Source organism: Vicugna pacos, chromosome 31 (genome assembly GCF_048564905.1).
Source record: "Vicugna pacos chromosome 31, VicPac4, whole genome shotgun sequence".
NCBI classification, from domain to species: domain Eukaryota; kingdom Metazoa; phylum Chordata; class Mammalia; order Artiodactyla; family Camelidae; genus Vicugna; species Vicugna pacos.
Genome location: NC_133017.1, coordinates 25,367,760 through 25,386,442, shown reverse-complemented (window position 1 = coordinate 25,386,442; position 18,683 = coordinate 25,367,760). Strand labels below are relative to the sequence as shown.

Genomic DNA, 18,683 nt, shown 5'->3' with positions numbered 1-18,683 from the left:
ACTTACAGACGAAATGCTTTCAGACAGGCTTTCCTTTCTCACAATGCTCTGAAATGAAAGAAATGCTCCAACTCAATAACACGAGTAAAAGAGCAATTCAACTGCCATTACAATGGGTGAAGACCAAGGTCAGGTGCTTCAGCGGAAAATGCAAACAACCAACAAGCCGAACAGGCGATGGGGCCAGAGACCCAGGGACCACCCCCACGTTCCCGATTGCGCTGGTGGTGACTAAACACAGCGGCCTGCTCGGGCGGAGGGGCAGGAGGGGCTCCTGTGAGCTCGCGGGCCCAGCACTGCCCCGGCAGACAGCCCGGCCACCCCGGTCAGAGGTACACACACATACACCCTGTGACTCAAGCATCTTAGTTCTAAGGCTTCTTCCCAAAAAACATACTCACGGGGGTGCACCAGGGAAAAGGGCACGGAGGTGGCAGCCTGGGGGGACACCCACACGCCCACCACGGGGCGAAACACAGGGCACGCGGCCCGCAGGGACTCGTGCACGGCTTCAGGGCACGACCCGGAGCCCGCGTGTCGACGCCACACGCTGAGTGAAAAAACACGAGTCGCAAAACCCTCCAGGGTGTGACCACGTCTTTGGGAAGCCACCTCTACGTGAACGCGCCCTGTGCGTCTGCACACACGTGCGTGTGCCGACGGCGCAGGGAAGCTGGCGGTGAGCGGCGTGGACCCTGGGCACGGAGAGCCAGCTTCTACTCTCCGCCTTCTTTCTTCATTTTCAAACAATAAAAATGCTATCAAAATAAAGGAAAGGTTAGTCAGCATATCTGACTTCCTGTTCACACTCAAGATTCAAGGGGTGTTTTTTGTAGAAACACTACTTAAAAGAAAAGGTCCCACCGGCCGAGATAAAACTCACATAAAAAGATAGAAGGCCCTTTCCTGTTTCCCCTGTGAGTCAACGCAAGATTATTTCGCCAAGCAGCAAGTTTCCACCACGCTCTCATTTCTATAACTTCCCACGATGGCAGAAGGTGGCCGCGGTTTCCACTTTCCTGCTGATAAAGCCGCACCGAACTGCATCCTGGGGAAGGTGAGCGCCTGCCAGCGCCCGTCCCCACCCCGCCAGGGCCACCCGCCTCCTGCCAGCCCCACAGGGCACTTCCACTGCCTTCCTGTGCATTTCGGGAGGCTGCAAAAAACGTCCACCCAGAGCCTGTGGGTGTGACGTTATTTGGAGAAAGGGTCTTTGCAGATGTATTTAAGGCCACGGAGTTAAGATGGGATCATCTTGGGTCCCCTGGGTGGGCCCGAAATCCACCAACAAAGGTCCTTATAAGAACTATATGGGGGGGGGTGTAGCTCAGTGGTGGCTACGGGCCTGCGTAGCGTGCACGAGGTCCTGGGTTCAATCCCCAGTACTTCCATTACAAAACAAACAAATAAATAAATAAACCTAGTCCCCAACGCCCACCCCCTAAAAAAAGAGAGAAACGTGGAGAGACACAGGGAAGAAGGCCACGTGAAGACAGGGGCACAGGCTTGTGACGTGGCCACAAGCCAGGGGACACCTGGAGCCAAGAGGCGCTGCAAGAGGCTGGAAGGGTCCCACCCTGAGGATGCGGAATGTGATACACACACACACACACACGTGCGCATACACACACATGCAGGTAAAAGGAGATGTTGCTCAGCCACAGAAAAGAATGACAGCCTGACGAGTGCAGCAACGTGGATGACCCTGGGGTATTACGCTCCGCGAAGTCAGACGGAAAGGCAAAGCTGGGGGAATTCGCTTACGTGTGGAACCTGAAAAGCCTTGCCAATGGAACACAGACTCACAGACACAGGAGAGACGCCCGTGGTCACCAAAAGGGAGAGGGAAGGCGGCAGGGGCATGGTTACCAAAAGGGAGCGGGAAGGGGGGGCACGGTTACCACAAGGGAGCGGGAAGGGGGGCAAATGAGGGGCACAGGGTTAAGAGGCACAAACTACCATGTGTCAAACAGATGAGCAACAGGAAACATCGCACAGCAGGGAATCACAGCCACTATCTCACAGTAACTTCTGATGGCGTATAGTCGATAAAAATGCTGAGTGACTATAATAAAAAAAAATGTGGAGCGCTCTCTATAACCTCAAGAGCCCCCTCCCCAGCGTGGAGGGGGACTCGGAGCTTCAGGAGCACGGCCCTGCTCACACCCGGACGCCGGGCTTCTGGGCTCCGGAACTGGGAGCACAAACCTCTCTCGTCTCAGGCGCCCGCTTCATCATGGCGCCCCAGGAAGCACGCGTGCCCAGCGTGGCTCTGTGGGGGGCGAGCGTGTCTCCTTCAGGGCTGGTCTGACGAGAAGGCGGAAGGCCCCCGGCCACACAGACAAAGCGTGCTGGATGAAACTCTGGTAAATTACCTTTATCGCCTGCTGCAGTTCCCACCCCGCCCCCCCACCCAGCACCCGTGTCCTGGGCTGCCCCCACCCCACCCCAGCCCTGCCCTCTCCCTGGGGAGCCCCACTTCTGTTCCAGCCACCACAGCAATGCAACAAGCCAGCCTGGACTTGGGGGCCCAGGACACTCCCCCCACGTTCATGGATCTGTGGGCAGGAGTCCCGATGGGCCCAGCAGGGACACTTGTCTCTGCTCCAGCGTCTGAGGCTCCAGCCGGGGTCCGACAGCCAAGGGCTTGCCATCACGTGAAGGCGGCTCCTGTCACACACCGGGGCCCTGGCAGGGAGGGCGCGGAGACCGGGACTGCCCACTCCAGTCCCCGTGCTACGTGGCCTTCGGTGGGGGCCGGAGGGTTGGGCTCCCTCACAACACGGGGGGGGACATCGACCGACCCCCGACTTGGCATCTTGGGGCTGCGAGATCCAAACAGTCACGAGGCCACCCGACCCACAGGGAAGGCAGACACCGCACCTCAGTGGCAGCAACGCTGGGTTTACAGCCACGTGCTTTACTTAACCCGCCGCAGCTTTCCTCCCCGCTCCGCTCCGGCTGCTGCCCGCCGTCCCTGAGTTCCAACTCGGCGTTCCTGACTTGGAGACCTCAAGCCCGTCTTTGCTGGTCAACCCTCACCCTCGAGGTTCCTCCCGTGGCGGCACGCACCCCCGTCAGCACACCCACGCGCTGTCGTCCAGCTGGAAGCACCGCATCCTGCCCGCTCTCCGCCCACTGCTGCACACGCAGTGCCTGGGACGCACCGGACATGTCACCTGTCACTGAAGGAGGGACAGGGCACGATGCAGTGAGACAGAACCGTGGAGCAGAGAGGGACCACCACGTTACAGAGACCAGGGAGGTTTCCACCCAGCCTTACTGGGCCCACCAGGTGGGGCGAGGCAGAGGGCAGGAAGGAGCGGGGTGCAGCTGGCCAGACCCCAAGGGACAGGTCAGCAGCAGGGGTGGAGGAGGCCCAGGGCCCTTCTCAGAGGCTTGGAGTGGGTGGGAGACAGGGGTGCCAGTGAGCGAGGTCTGAGACCTGGACTCTGGAGTCCAAGCTACAGATGGAGGCAAGCTGTCTGCCCTGGGAAGGGGAGCCGCAAACAGTCGAGGACCCCGGTGTCCCACATGGAGAATAAAGGGTCAAGAATGTTCACGAGCCACATTCACAATGGTCCAAGCCGGAAGCCAAGCCCACAGCACAGCAGACGCATGAGCTGCGGTGCACGCCCCCGAAGGGATGCTGGAGAGCGGGGAAGCGGAGAGAGCCCCGGGCATGTGCAGGGCCTGACGCCACACGTGGGAACTGAGTACCTCCCTGGGTGAGTGGCAGGATCCCGTGCAGGCCAAGCCACGCCCAGCCAGACCACACCTGTGCTGCAGTCAGTGGGGACACGGTGCCCTCAGGGAAAAACGCGGTGCCCTGGGGTGGGGGGGGAGCGTGGTGCCCTGGGGGGGTGTCCTGGGGTGGGGGGGAGCGTGGTGCCCTGGGGGAGGAGCGCCAAAAGGCCCAGGGGCTGCAGGCCAGTGGTGTTCCAGGTGCCACATGGTTGGGCTCCATTCGTGAGCAAAGCAAGGTCCTGTGTGCATCACTGTAAAGTCTGCAAACATCTCACCAGAGACAGAAGGAGGAAGCGGGAGGATGAAGCAGAAGCAGGGGAGGCCAGCTTTACTACTGCTGCTGCCGCTTTGCTGGTGACCGTCCCCTGAATTTCAAAACAGAAGAGAGGCCACACTGAGCTGGGGGAGGAGACCCACGGACAAGCAGTCAGCGGTGGGTGGCCATGGGAAGAGGGCAGCCAGGAGTCCGGCGGCCTCTCCCAGGTGCAACCGGACCCCAGCAAGGTCTCCCCGACCCTGGCACTCGGGGCGCGCACCGCTATCCACCAGCTGCTCCGGCGTCGGGCTGCTCTCCTGGAGAGAAGGCGCCCCAGGACAGGAGGGCCAGCCCAGGGGCACACGCGGGTCACTCTGCCAGGCAGAAGACGGCCACGACACCACAGCTCACATTTCCTTCCACGAGACCCGTCCCCTCCAGCCCTGAGCAGGCAGGCGTCGCGCTGCCGGTGTGCCAGGAGAAGCACAGCCAAGCCTGCAGGGCCTTTCCCAGCAGTCCCCTCCGGCTCCCGGCTCCGGCCCCTCGGGGCTGCACCCCAGACGCTCTCGGGCTCTCAGCCGGGGGTCCAACAGCCGCTGCCACGCTTAGGGAAACCACTCCGAGCGGCAGAAGCCACGCCACTGCTCCCTGAGCCTCCGGCCGGCGGCTGGGGAGGCTGGCACCTGATGGCGTTAGTGACAAGGGCTGTGTTTGGAGAAGTGTCTTCCGTCTGTAAGGGCTGCAACAGAGACGCCAGAAATGGCCTGGAAACAGTCCCGACACAAAAGCTCTGAGCAGAAGCCTGGGGCTCGGGAGAGAGCTGGCGCACACACACCGCCGCCTCTCCGAGAAAGGGGGAGTGTGTGTGTTCGGGGTCTCACTGGTTTTTGAAGCTGGTGGCTACCCCTCCTGCTCGCTGTCAGCGATGCTCTCTTCCCAGGGTGGGAGCCCACGCCCAGGGGCAGAGCCATCCCTGCAGACCAGGGGCCTGCATCTCCCCAGGGCCCGCTCTGCAGGCCTTCGGCACTGGGCATCGATTTTCAAAACCGTGTCCCCACCCTTCCCCAGTTTGCCAGAGAAAGCCAAGCCCTACTCCCTCGGTGGTCCTGTCCGTCAAGCGGGAGGGGATGTAAACATAACGGGGGTGGCCCTGCTTCCAGGGAGGCCCGAGGGATCCCACATGCGAAACCCAAGCCGCAACCTCCGGTTTCAAAGACCCGCCAGGGCTCCCCTTCCGCGGCTAGGGGGCCCTGCTCTGACCCAGTTTCCTGGCCCGAGCGGGCAGCCCCCCGGCCAAGGTGGGAGCCGGCTGGCCCACAGCACGGCCCCTCGGCTCCAGGCGCCAACCAGCCGTGCTCAGTCCTGGGTCCAGAGACACAGGGTGAGGGCACCACGGCCAGGCGCCGACGGGGGGAATAAAATGACACCAGGCAGCCTGCACACGCCGCTCAGCGCCTGAATGCTTACACGTCCAGGCGGCCACACGTAGGGCCAGGCGACAAAGCAGGTCGAGTACTGTTTAATCTGGGGGTGCCAACAGCTTTACATAAGATGCAGCTGAACACAGCATCACAGAGCACCCCACGTGGCCTCTGAGTGCTGTGCTGAGGGAAACTTGGGTTTCAGCGGTGTGTCCCTGTGCGCGCGTGCACGTGCGTGTGCATGCATGTGGGCCCGCGTGCATACGCACACTCACGCCTCACGGTACAAAACGCACATCTTGCTGAGACACCCTCAGGGCTCCCCTATCAGTCAGGCTCCCCGACTGCCGTGAAGTTTTCATATTCTCCTGATACATTTTTCAGCAGCATCAGACAAGCCTGAAACCGCTCTGAAGCTTGGCCTTTAAACAGGAAGCAATTCCACGTGCGTCCCAGGGCGAAGTCCGCCAAGATGGGCTATCTCGCTGGTCTCCCCCCCACCACAACCCCCGCCAGGAACCGCTGCTCTCACCCCGTCTGCGAGAGGCCAGCGGGGCTGCTCCGCATCCCTCGGCATGCTCTGCGCTCAAAAGGCCAACGCGCTGGACTCCCAGCTGCTTTGAAACAAGGCAGGTACAGCGCGGCTAAGAAAAGCGTGTCCGCCTCTCAAGGCAGACGACGTGCGTCTGCGCCTGATCTGAAGTTGTTTTTCCATTCTCCTTTGGACTTTTCCTCCATGATTTCCACGACAAGTGACGCCGCAGAAAAACCGGAGATACGCAGACAAGCACCGAGGACAAGACAGACAAGACAAAAGCCCCACGTTCGTGAGCCGAGGGGGCACCGTCCTGGGCGCTGTCCGCCCAACGCCCTGGGCAAACCACCGTACGTGCAGCTGTAGACGGGGCTCTTAGCACTTGATGGGACACGTTGATCCCCCATCAAATTAGTCTTATTTTACACCATTATTTTTAGAGACTGGCCGGCCTAACTGTGTCCCCTCATCTCTGACCATCTGTCAGTGGCTTTCAGCTGGCATCCGAGTTTTCTGTTTATCAGACCAGGAAACACCCTTTCTAATAAACGTTTCTTTGCATCCACGATTCTTCAGGGCAGATTTCTAGACGTTGTGCTGCAATGGCCAAGGGTATAGATATCTTCAACATTTTTGAAAAGCCTCAACCAATGGCCACCCCCCCGCCCCCCGGTGTGTGCGTTAGATGCAGTGTTTGGGAAACGCACCTTCCTGCAGCCGTCAGGCTTCAAGTCACGCTCCCGGGCTCACATCTTGGGCCCCAGCACCTCTTGGCTGAGTGACGCTGTCAATGAATTTCCTGTTCTGTCTGTTCTCAGCGTCCTCATCTGTGAAAGACAGCAGAACTGTCCCGATCGGACGGGGCTGTGGCCAGGACTCCGCGGGAAAGGTGTGGAAGGCGTTCGCGGGTCATTGACAGTGAGGTCACCATGACACCGCCATGTCACTCTTTCCCATAACGGCCTCCCCGTCTCCATCCCTGCCTTTCCGATGCACACAGATCAGAGGTGCCAGAGTCGCCCCTAAGCACAGGCCTGATTGCACTCGTTACCGAGCAAACACCTGCACAATTAGGCAGAATGAAGAAAGCCAGACTCGAAGGCTGCACACTGTATGATTCCACTTATACAACGTTCTGGAAAAGTCTGTACGGACAGAAAACAGATCCGTGGGTGCCGAGGGTGGGGTGGGTGGGGGAAGGAGCTGACTCTAGACGGACAGGAGGAAATGTGCCGAGTCCTGGAAGCCTTCCACATCTTGATCTGGTGGTGGTTACACGGCTGTTCCCAAACTCGAAGAACAGGACATTAAACAGGGCGAATTTTGCTGAACACACACCCTGCCTCAGTAAATCTCATTTAAAAATAAACAACAACCCAGCAGAGAAGGAAGTCCAAGCCGGGGGCCGGGCGTCCCAGGCCTTGTCACCTGGCCAGCTGCCTTCCTTCCCGTTTCTCGCTCACTCCCAGGTCTGGCATTTACTGAACACCCTCCACACCTACAGGCCCAACCACGGCCCACACCAAACCCAAAGCCCCCCCCGAGGCCGGTGTTCCCCAGACACACCCCGTGTTCCGACTCCAGGCCACGCACCCTCCTCCACCTGCCCGAGAGCCACCTGAGCAGCTGTCAGAGTCACAGATCCACACCCTCCCTCCCACGCCAAGAGACCCCGACGTAACGAGGCGGGTGGGGGGACAGACACTGGGGTTTGGTTTTGCTTCATTCTTTTTTAAAGAACCCTAGGCTCAGAAATGAAAGAGGGGACACCACCCAAGTCCAGAGACGTTAAAGGGTAACCAAGGGATATTACACTCGACTCGACGCCAGCAACTGCGACGGCTCAGATGAGACGGGCAGATTCCTTGAGACACGCAAACCACCGGGACCGATGCAGGAAGAAACAGAAAGTCTTGGTAATCCCATGTCAATAAACTGAATTCATAAAGAAAAGCTCCGCCAGAAAGCAAATCCAAGATCGCTTCACCAATAAACGCCGTCCAGTGTTTCAGGTAGAAACAGTATCAATCCCACACAGACGCTTAAAATAACAATAAATCAAGAGGGAACACTTCCCAAGTCATGTGTGGGGCCCGTGTTACCTGGATACAGACACCAGGCAGACGTATTACCAGGGTCCGCTCTCTCACGACACAGTTACAAACATCCTTAACGAAATCGTAGCAGACTGAATTCAGCAATACACACAAAAACAACACATCATGAGCACTGGGGGTTGTGCCAGGAATGCAAGGCAATGTAACATTCAAAAATTAATCAACAAAGGAGAAAAACCATATGATCATCTCAACAGACACAGAAAACACATAAGACAAAATTCAACATCCATTCATGATAAAAAAAAAAAACAACTCTGCAAACTTGAAAACTTCCTCAACCTCAAGAAAAGGCGTCTCCATCAAAGGGTCCCCTAACATCATATTTAATGAAAAAAGATTACGTTCTTTTCGCTAAGACTGGGAATAGGTGAGGATGTCCACTGCCACCTCTTCCGTTAAACGCTGCCCTCAACACCCTAGACAACGGAACAAAAGGAAAAAAGAAAGAAAAGGCATTTGAATTGTAAAGACAGGAGTAAAATGGTCCCTTGTTGTAACTGTCAGTATTATCTTTGTACAAAATCTTAAATGACTATAAAGAAGCTACTCAAACAAATAAGTCCATTTAGAAAGGGCCAGGATAAACAAACAATGCAAAAAAAATCAATTGTACTTCCAAACTGCAGCAATAAACAATTGGAAAATAAAACCTTTAAGAATCCATTTATAACATTCAAAACTACAAAACACATAATAAACACGATACAACGCGTGTGAGGCCTACACCGACGGCCACAAAGCCCCGCCGGGAGGGCTGCAGGAGGGCGAACACAGATGGATGGACAGTCCTTGACCACAGGCTGAGACTCAGCATCGCGACAGCGTCAGCACTCCCCACGCGGACCCGAGGGGCAAGCACAATCGCAGGCAAGACCCGAGCGGGCTTTTCCGCAGAACCTGGCAAGCGGATTTTAAATTTATACAGAAATGCAAAGGATCCAGACTAGACAATTCAAGTTTGAAAATGAAGCACGCTTGTCAAGCTCACAACCAGACTTCAGGAATCACGATAAAGCAAGAGTCCTGAGGACAGCGTGGTTTTAGGGTGGATGGTGAACAAGCCATAACGGACCAGAATTGAGTCCCGAGGCAAAGCCGCACAGAGAGTCTCAATTCCTTTTCAGACAGGGTGCCAATAATTCAATGGAGGAAGGATCCTTCCTTTGACAGCTGGTTCTGGAACAACTGGATATCCACACTCCAAACAATGCACCTCAATTGTCAGCTTTTTTCCAGTTACAAAGTAACTTGAAATGCATAAGAGACATAAAAGCTTAAAATCATAATGTTTCCCAAAGTAAACATAGAAGAAAAATCTCTATGACTATGGGCTAGGCAAAGATTTCTTACACAGGACACAAAGAGCACAATCTACTAAAAACAATACAGCTGGACTTAACACTAAAAATGTCTGCCCTTTGAGAGATACCACTCATGAAACAGAAAGGTGAGCTGCAGACCGAGAGACGTTTGTAATACAAATATCTGACCAAGAACTTGAATCCAGAACACGCAAAGAGCTCTCAGAATTCAGATATGAGGCAAACAGCCCAATCCAAAAGTCGGCAGAGGATGCGAATAAAAACTTAGACGAATACACACAAATAGCTGACAAATGCAGGAGAAGACACTCGGCCGGAGCGTCTATGACCTGGCAAGACAACACCCAGCAGCTAAAATTAAAAAGACTGATGACAGCAAGTGTTGGCAAGGATGTGAAATAACTGGGCTCCCACGTTAGCAGCAGGGATGCAACACGATACAGCCTCTTTGGAAAACAGTTTACCAGTTTCTTACAAAGTTAAAGACACACTTACCACACAACCCCACAATTCCAAGTAGTTACGAGAGAAATGGAAACGTGTCCACACTCGGATTTGCATACACATGAACGGAGCCTTTTTACAGTGGTAAATACACAGAGCATAACTTTTACCGTCTTAACCATTTCAAAGGGTCCAATTCAGTGACACTGAGCACGTCTGTGATGTCACGCAGTCATCCCCGCTCTCTAGCATCAGAACTTCTTCAACGCCCCAGAAGGAAACCCCACGTACATTAAGCACTCTCCCTTTCCTCAGCCCTGGCAACCTCTGATCTGCTTTGTCTCTGGGGTTGCCTGTTCTGGACATTTCACATAAATGGAGTCGCATAATATGGGCACTTCACTGTCCACCTGCACTTAGCAGGATGTTTCCACGGGCCATCCAGGCTGCGGTGCGGGTCAGTATTCACTCCTTTTTTGGCTAAGTTATATTCCGTCGTCTGGATGGACCCCGGCTGTTTACTCGCTCATCCCCTGATGGGCTTTTGGGCTGCTTCCCAAGTTGTGAGCAGTGCTGCTAGGGACGGCCATGGATCAGCTTTTGTTTGATTATCTGCTTTCAATTCTCTTGGGTGTCTATCTATCCAGGAGCTGAACTGCCAGCTCGTATGACAACCCCCTACTTAACTTTATGAAGAATCTCTAAACTGTTTTCCAAAGCCGCTGCCCCATGTCACACTCCAGAGCAACATATGAAAGCTGCAGTTTTTCCACATGCTCACCAACATTTTCCATTTTTTTTGACAGAAGCCGGTCTGGCGGGCGGGAAGTGGCAGCTCAGCGTGGTCGGGATGCGCGCTCCGCTGGTGACTAACGGTGCTAAGCGTCCTTCCACGTGCTTATTTGCCATCTGTCTACCAGGTACGTGCACTCACGCTCTACCTGGTTGTTCTCCCTCCTGGGCTGAGCTGCAGCTCACAGCACTTTTCTTCCCAATAACCTCGAACAGGAAGTAATCCGAACACCCGCCAACAGGTGAATGGATCAACAAACCACAGCACACCCCCTCGACGAAACAGGACTCAGCAATAAGCAACATGAAGTACTGACACACGACGCCACCCGGGAGTCTCGGGAACGCTGCGCCAAGGGGAACAAGCCGGACGCAGAGTCTACAACGCATGCCTCCGCCCTGGACTCCTGAAGACACAGACCTCATCTATAACCATCGACTCTCGGCAGATCACTGGTGGCCGGGGTGGAGGGCTGAGAGCATCGCCCCGGACACCCTCGGCCGTGCCCAGAGGCTCCGCTGTCGCAAGCTTCCATGGCGGGGGGAGGGGACAGCTCAAGTGGCAGAGCGCACGCTTAGCAAGCACGAGGTCCTGGGTTTAATCCCCAGCACGCCCTCTAAAAGTAAATAAAAATAAAACCTAATTACCTCTCCCCTCCAAAAATATTTAAAAAAAAAAAGGTAAGCTTCCATAACCACTCTGATGTCTCAGCCCCTCTCCCTTGTCTGGGGACCACAGGGCCAAGCAGAGGGGGCGCACTTTACAGGCCAATGGAAGCTTTTGGGGGAATAGCTGGCCTCCCGTCTGCCCCCACCCCTTGCCCCGACTAAGGACTCCAGCAAGCGCCACCCCCAATGTCTTCATCACTCTTCCCTGTACTCCATCCTTCCCTGAAGACAGAAGCCGGACGTGCGAGCCTTCTCTCAGCCTCTCATGCCCACCAGCTCCTCCCCCATTTCTCAGCCCCCTCTTCACAGAATTCTCAAAACAGTGGCCACTCCTGCTGTGCTGAGCTCCCCGCTCCCCCCTCGCAAACTCCAGGCCCACCGCATCCCCAGCACCTCCCATTGGGACACCTGTGACCCCTGTGTTGCCAAGGTTAATGTCCAAGGTCAGCTCCCAGCCCTCACCTTACTGGACCCCGCGGCCAGGCAGCCCTTCCCCCCCACGCACGTCCTGCCCGTGGCCCAGCCGCACCAGGCACCCCTGGCTTTCTCTGGCCCTGATGGACCTCATTCTTGGTCCCTTGACCTTGGACCTCTCCTCTCTTCCATCCACCTGGCTTCCCCGACATCTCGTGCTGACTCACAGCTTTAAAAATACCACCTGTGTGCCAGCAGCAGCCAGGCCGCTCCCCCAAGCCCCAGCCTCGCTCATCTGGCCGGCCCCTCGCCACCTCCAGCGGGACGGCAGTGGAGCTCACGGTGCTGCCTGGAGAGCCAGCCGTCCTCCCGAATGCCCCACAGCCGCTCTGCCCGCTGGCAGCCATCGCGGGGTGCTGCAGACTCCCTCCCTTGGGTTGCCTGTGCCAAGGGTCTCGGGGTCGCCCTGGACTCCTCCACTGCTCCAACCATCCCATCGGCTCCATCGTCACAACCCACCCAGAACCCAGCCGGAGCCCGCCACCTGCGTGGGGCCACTCCCCCCGCTGACCACACCCACCCTCCAGCCCAGCTAAAGTGTGCCTGGACGTCCCCCTGGGGCACCTCCTCCATCAGCCCACCAGCCACCTGACTTCAAACCTCAAACACCCCCAAACCGATGGCTCCCTTGAGCACCTGGACCCACACTTTCCTTCTCCGCAGCACTGGGGCCCTGACACATGACCTATTTTGATTTACTTCCTCTCCTCGGCCTTCCATCACCTGCTGCTTGACTGTAAGTGCCAAGCTGGCAGGACCTTCTGTCTCTCGGTTTCTTGCTGTAAGTGGAGCTCAAGAAACACTTGCTGGGGGGAAGCAGTGAGACTCCAAGCAGCGGACAAACTGCAAGTTGAAAGGGGCCTTAAAGGTATCCAACTCCTGTGAGAGGAATGTCTTTGACCACCCGCAGTCATGTTCTCTTAATTATGAAATAGCCCCCTGCCCCGCTCAAAAATTGTATAGGACCGACACAACCAAATTTTGTAATGTATGGACTGAATTCAATAAACCAACTGTAAGAAGGCATTCTGGAGACAACGGGGGAAAACCAAACACTTCAAGAAATAATGCTAAGTAATTATTACTACTTTTCGTAGGAGCAATAATGGATCTGCTGCCACATTGTCTAAGTCTTTACGTAGGAGGATCTGCGCTGAAATTTACAGGTGAAATAACATGCGGTCTGGGATTGGCTTAAATACTCCAAAAAACAAGAGGAACAGGTGAAAAAAGAATGGCGAAATGCCGACAGTAGTTGGAGCGGGTGATGGGTACGGGGAGGGGGCGGGTAATTTTTACCACTTTCTTGACTTGCGCATGTGTTTGAAATTTTCCATAATTAATTTTTTTAAAGGGTATCCAATTCCTTCACCTCAAGAAAGATGACCGATCTGGGGGAGGGGTCAGCTTGGTAGTAGGGTGCGCGTTTAGCACGCATGAGGTCCTGGGTTCAATCCCCAGCACCTCTGTTAAAAAAAATATATATGTAAGTAAATATATAAATCTGATTACCCCCCCAAGAAAGAAAGACAGATGAATGATGGGACCTGGCCAACAAAGGGCACAGGCCTGCTGCGTTCCCTAGGTGCCTGGATGGCACAGCTGTACTCGGGCCTCTGGGTTCTGTGCCTGGGATGCAAGGATCGTGTCTGATCTGAATGTAAAAACCGGCTAAGTGCTCACGGCGCGTTCTGCTGGCAGGCGGCTCACGGGCAGGCAGAGAAGACCCCAGGCCCAAAGCAGAGCCACCTGGCTGCTGGCCTGGCCGTGCCCTCCCACAGCCACAGAGAACTCCAGTCAGCAAGAGCTACAAGCAAAACTCCAGGAGCGGGGTCCAGCTGAGGCCCTGGTTCAGGGCAGGCCCCGGGGTGGGGCGGGGGACAGAGCATCCTTGCAAACAAAATCAAAACACGCGCCAGCACCAAAAACACCCAAGTGCTAGATCAAAGAAGGTTATATTCTCGTGCTTAGGCAACTCGAATTTCTTGCAACAGGACAGAAAAACAGAAAACAAAAAGCAAAACCATAGGATTCCGGGCAACATGTGCTTTCTCACCTCGTGGACTTAGCACTTTTGTGTTTGTTCGCTGGTGAAGATTAAAGCCACTTAACACACCTTCTACTAAATGAAGAAACATCACTGCTGAGAACCAGTGGCAGCCCACACTGGCCGGTCGTCCAGCCGGCAGGGGAACCGCCCCGAGGGCCCTGGACCGCCTCTGCTTTGCTTTCTGGCCCAAGTTCCATGGGAGGGGATGTGCTTCTCCACTGAGACCCGGGCCTTGGTGGGTCTGAGCTGAGTGCCTTCCCCACCCACCGCCCCGGCCGGGCCCAGGCCCAGGCCCAGGCCCAGGATGGTGCCTCCGCGTCCCGCCCCCGTCGAGGGACGCTGTCGCTGCTTCCTTTCCAGGGTTTGGGTCTTGTTTCCTCCGTTGCCGAGGTCAGCGTATCAGTGGCTCTTTTTCACGGCCCCCAGGGCACTGTTCACAGCATCAGTGACCATCGATTCACTGAGTGCCTGATTTAAGCCACGTGGTCCGTTATTAAGCTGGGTGGGAACCTGAATTTCTACAAATCGAGTCCATTTAGAATCGATTTAAATTTAGACTTGGAAACTTAATATTTAAAATAGGATATTCTATTCCCTAATGGAGACCCCTTTCGAAAAATAATTTTGATAATTGCAAAAACAATCCCATTGTAAAGGAAACAAGCCACACAGAAGTACATGCTGGGGGGGGAGGTACAGGTTCCGCTTCCTCCTTCCTCCCCCAGCACACAAGCCCACCCGCCTCCCACACACACTGTCCCTCCCACCCCTGTCGCTAAGTGGACAGTCACTTCTGCGCGGAGCTGTGTCCCAAGCCTGGAGCAGTGCCTACTCCACTCATCCACGGTGGGCACCCCATAATCATCTGCTCAATAAACACCGTGGGTCCTTCCAGGTGCTTCCACACCTCATCACTACACCTGCAGCAAATGGGCTAATTCCACACATTCCACACGAAGGAGCAGTGTTTTCAGTGAATATATGGGCACTTCTTTTAAAGGCTCAACTGTTTTATGAAGTGAAAGATCCTATAGCATGTTTTTGGGGGGAAATGCAATTCTTAGATTATTAACTTTTCATGTTAGAGAATTTCAAAAATACACAGAAGTAGACAGAACAGAACAACAGACCCTCTGGTACCCTCACCCGGAGCCAGCAACCATCCATCCACAGACAATCCTGTCCGCTCCGCACCCCAACCACTTTCCGCCCGTGCTAATCTGAAACGGATCTTAAATGCTGTATCATTTCCTCTGCAAACACCCCAGTACCTATCGCTAGAAGGTAAAGGTGGTTTTAACAGAAGCACAATGTTGTTATTACAGAATATCACTACTCTCTAAATTCATCATCCACTCAACAAAGGTCCAAGTGTCTCCCAAACACCTTAACTTTTGAAAGGAGTGATTCTTGGGCCAAACGCTGATTGACTGCATTTTGTTCAGAGCCTGCAATCTCGGGGTGCTACTTAAAAGCGATCAGGGGACGGCATGCAGTCTTCACTTTCATGGACAGCATCTGAGGTTTTAGACCCAGCAAGGGACTCCGTCCCACTGGAGGATCACATTTGGGGCTGCTGTCACGCCGGGCCCACGTACAGCAGAGCCAGGCGCACATCCGTGCACTCAGGAAGGGTCAGGGAGCCGGACAGGGAGCCACTCCAAGGAACTGGGATGAGCCAGTCTGCTTATCTCAAAGATCACCTTAACGGGCGTGCCGAAAAGGGCTGCCACCCTAGCTCCAGGCGGGGCCCGCGCGCACGCCGTCTCCACTTGGCCGAGTCAGAAGATACTTTCTCCTGATAAGTCTGCACTTCCCCACGTCTCCTCTGGACAGCAGGCAGGCCAAGAGGGCCTGCCTGACGGGCCTCACTCTCGGGGGACACCCCAAGACGCCCCCAGACGGCCACGGGGCCCAGGGGTGCAGGCAGAGATGCACCTGCTGAGCCCCGGGCACTCCCAGTACCAAGGGCGAGGACCTCCCACCTCTGCCACTTCTCCTTGGCCACCTTCCTTCCATCTCGCCTCTAGGATGGAGAAAGGTCTGGAAAGAAATCACTGCCCCCCGCCAGAAACTAGACAGACATCTTTCTCCCAGCAGCTCCCTCAACTGCCAACGGATGGCATATTCATTTGTACATTTTCACATGGCCGCTCCACCCCACCCTGCAGGCCTGGATGGTTAACTGGTCACTGCTGTCACTCCAGACAGAGCCTGGGGGCAGGGGATGGGGGGCCGCGGGGGCACTGGGAGCCACTTCCTACCACATCTCCTTCCCAGAAGTTTTAACCGAACAAATTCATAGCATGAAGAGGAAAATCACTGTTAATTATGGAACAATCAGGAAGCCAGTTCAGTCCTAACCCAGGGACACTGGGGACGCCTGGTGGTTGGGGGCAGGGTGGGGGGAACGTGGTTCCCAACTGCCAACCCAGAAGCTCTGGTCCCAGGCTCACCACACAAGACACGGGGTCCGGTGGAGGCTTCTGGCCACCCTCCCGGCCCCACCCACCCCTCCCCCACCAGCAGAAAATGAACCCAGAGGGAAGGGTGGGAGGCCAGGGCCTGTCCATGCTCAGTGTGGGAGAGGCAGGCTCCGTCTAGAAGCACAGAGGATGGATGAGAAAACCATTGATCTTTGCAATGCATTATTGATTCTGCTATGCGCTGGCACCAGCGGATGGCCTCCCCCCTCTCTCAGAGCCAGACATCAGCGAGGACTCCCGAGCCCGGCCTAGACATCCCCGACTGGTGTGGGGAAGCGGAGGAGATGAAACCCGCCTTGCATAACCCACACGGAACAGATCGCAAGTAAATGATGTCATTGAGGTCAGCTCCCAGCCCCCCAGACCCACTGGGCGGCTGTGCAGGGTGGGGCTGCACCCCACTCCTCCGCCCGGGTGGGTGTGCCACCTGCCAGGACCCTGAGGAAGGCTGCCTGAGCCCCGCCCCTCCCCACCCTCGTTACCAGTGGAGGGGTTCTCTGCAAGCCTGCACTTTCCAGCAACCACAGGGAGCCGGTTCCACTCCCGTGGCAGCTCGTGGTCCTGGAACACGGTGCGTGAGTGGACCCGGGCAGAGCTGCATCTTGCGCCAGCAATTCGGTTTTCTTTCTTTCTTTGGTTTACCTGCTGGTTGCACTACAAACACTGTTGTTTCTTTAAACTTCTGAAGATCTGGCCTCTTCGGGGCACAGTCCTTGTCCACAGAATGGCCCCAGTGTGTCCCTCACCATCCCCATTCCTCCAGCAGGTTTTACTCCTGGTAAGACCCGGTGCCCAGAGTACTCAGAGCACGCCTGCTTTATTCTTGCAGACGATGTGCGCAGACACCAGCGGCTCAAGGGACAATCGGGGCATTATCCCTGCCAGAATCCCGGGCCCAGAGCTGGCCGAGGCAGTCTGTTTCTGGGACACAGTAAGCATTCCCAGAGAAAGGTGCCCAGGCGGCCAGAAGGCAGGCCCCAGGCCTGGGGCAGATATAAGATGACAGGCCACGGATGTCACTTCACCTCTTGAAAAGGAAACTTCCGCTCCGTTGTGCCTGGTGGACTTGAACAGACTCACAAGGAGGGGGTGGCCGGGGGGAGGGCAGCCCCTTGGCCACAGTCCCCAGGTCCTGGATGTGCTGAACACAAGGGGAGGTTTCCAAGTCAGAACCAGAACAACTTCACATGGCTGACGCCCCGAAGAGCAGGGCCCAGCTACGGACAACAGGCCTCACTGTCGGCGAACTGCCCGCCTATACGGACCCCCACGCACCGCACCTCCCAGTACGAAATCAAATAAACGAAAAGGACCACCGCGACCCAAGTCCCCTCTCCACGCTGGCACTGGCGACACCGCAGCGGATTCGGCCTCCTGCAGCTCGCCAGGCGGCTGCAACAGGTGCAGCCCCAAGCTCAGGCTGCTGACGCTCCCTGGCTGCTCTGGAACCCCGGAGCCAGAGCCCTAGAGGAAGCCGAGGCCTGCAGCGCTCACCGCCGGCCCGACCTGCCCCACCTGTCTGAGCGCGCGGCTCCGGGTCCAGCCCCCGGGGACCGCGGCCTCCGCGACAGAAACAGAAGCCGCGTGCGCCGGCGCGGGGCCCGAGTGGCCGGAGTGGGGCGGGGGCCGGGCGGGCAGGAGCCGCGGGCCGGGCCGAACGCGCCGCCCCCGCTCCCGGGCCACGCGCCCGGGGCCGGGAGGGCGCCGCGAAGGGGAGGGGTCCTGGGGGGCCAGGGAGGGGCTCCGGGAGGGGTCCGGGGAGGAGCCAGGGAGCTCCGGGAAGGGGACTCCCGGAGGGGCCGGGGGTCCCGGCAGGGGTCGGGGGCTCTGGCGGGGGCTCCGGGAGGGGGCTCCGGAGCCGGGGCCGGGGCGGGCGCCGCCGACCCCGCGCACCTGCCCGGCCCGCGGCCCCCCTCCGCCCGCCGGCCCTTACCTGGCGCGGTGCGTCCCGGCGGCGCGGCCCCGGCGGCGCCCGGCCCGGCGAGCGCGGGCGCAGGAATGGCGACGGCGGCAGCGGCGGCGGCGGCCCGGCTCGGAGGGCGGCGCGGCCCGGCGGCGCGGGGATGCTGCGGCGCGCGAGGGCGCGGAGGCCGGCGCGGGAGGGAGGCGCGGGGCGGCGCGCAGGCCCCTCCCCCGCTCCCCTCCTCCCCTTCCCGCCTCCTCCCTCCGCCCTCGGCCTCTCCCCGCCCTCCTCTCTCCCCCACCCTCTCCGCCCCGCCCCTTGGCCCTCCCCTTTCTTCACCTTCCTCCACTCCTGCCCTTCCTCCGCCCCCTCCGCGCCCCTGCCGCCTCCCACCGCCGCAGTTTCCCTCCGCGCTGCTCCTTCCCCGCCTCCCGCCTTCCTCTCCTGCCCCCCGCGCCCCCAGA

The 18,683-nt window shown here is 57.2% G+C and overlaps 1 protein-coding gene across 4 annotated transcripts in view; it reads right to left on the bottom strand.

Moving 5' to 3' along the window:
* The window catches only part of SEMA4D (semaphorin 4D), a 97,311-nt gene extending 78,889 nt beyond the window's left edge, over positions 1 to 18,422 (bottom strand). For all 4 annotated transcript variants that reach the window (XM_072952658.1, XM_072952657.1, XM_072952664.1 and 1 more), the window contains exon 1: positions 18,250 to 18,422. The gene's annotated coding sequence lies outside the window, so the exon portion shown is untranslated. The remainder of the gene's footprint in view (positions 1 to 18,249) is intronic.
* Positions 18,423 to 18,683: the final 261 nt, after the last annotated feature.